Here is a 1,273-nt window from a genome sequence, read left to right as displayed (position 1 = left end):
AAAAAAAAAAAAAAAAAAAAAAAAAAAAAAAAAAAATAGTCTCGGGAATCATATAAATTATAAAAATAATTACAATAATAAAAAGAATAAGAAATATAATATAATAATTAAATATTTTATATAATAATAATATTCCCAATAACACTAATAATAAATAATAATAATAATAATCATAATAACCATAACAACACTAAGCAAAACAAGCGATATAAACAACAAGAAAAACAGGAACAACAAGAAGAGGCAGCGATGGCAGCAGCAGCAGTCGAAGCAGAAGAGACAGAGCAAAAGCATCAGTAGAAGCAGAAGAGACAGCAGCAGCAGCAGCAGCAGAAGATACAACAGCAGAAGCAGCAGCAGCATAAGCAGCAGCAGCAGCAGCAGCAGAAGATACAACAGCAGAAGCAGCAGCAGCAGAAGCAGCAGCAGCAGAAGCAGGACCAGCAGCAGCAGCAGCAGCAGCAGCAGCAGCGTGAGCTGACCTGTATAAAAGGTTAGCAGTTAAGAACATTCCTTCTGCATGTAATGCAGAGAAGAGAGATTGTTTTTGTTTGAATACAGCCAACGTAATATCTTTAGTTGTATTCATAACAAAAGGCATTAAGGCCTTTGATATAAGAGGAGCATAAGAGACAGATAAAAAAGAAAGAGAAGGGAGAGGAATAGAATTACTTAATAAACCCTCTAAACCACAAGTTGCAGCAGAACGAAAACGAAGAGATAGGGTGGCGCCTGCATATACAATACACACAATAGCAACTACACCTCCACGTACACCCCAACACCTAATAGAACAGACAACAACAGCAGCAGGAGAGACAGCTACAGCAGCAGAAGAGACAGCTGCAGCAGCAGAAGAGACAGCTGCAGCAGCAGCAGAAGAGACAGCTGCAGCAGCAGAAGAGACAGCTGCAGCAGCAGCAGTAGAAGTGAAAGATGCAGCAGTAGCAGTAGAAAAGACAACAGCAGCAGCAGAAGAGACAGCGACAGCAGCAGAAGAGACAGCTGCAGCAGCAGCAGAAGAGACAGCTGCAGCAGCAGAAGAGACAGCAGCAGCAGCAGAAGAGACAGCAGCAGCAGCTGCATAAGGGCCTCAAATGTGTCTCCTTTTGCTGCTGTCTCCTTTAAGCATCAAGACCCGTCCAACATCTACAAGCCGCAGTCTCCTCAGAACACAGAAAAAAAGATATTTAGGGTTTAGGGTTTAGGGTTTAGGGTTTAGGGTTTAGGGTTTGGGGTTACTGGCTAGTGCCTGAGCAATGATGTGGTTTAA

The sequence above is a fragment of the Eimeria mitis genome, genomic scaffold, assembly GCF_000499745.2.
Source record: "Eimeria mitis Houghton genomic scaffold, Emh_scaff4161, whole genome shotgun sequence".
In the NCBI taxonomy this organism is placed as follows: domain Eukaryota; phylum Apicomplexa; class Conoidasida; order Eucoccidiorida; family Eimeriidae; genus Eimeria; species Eimeria mitis.
Note: the sequence above shows the minus strand (reverse complement) of the source record.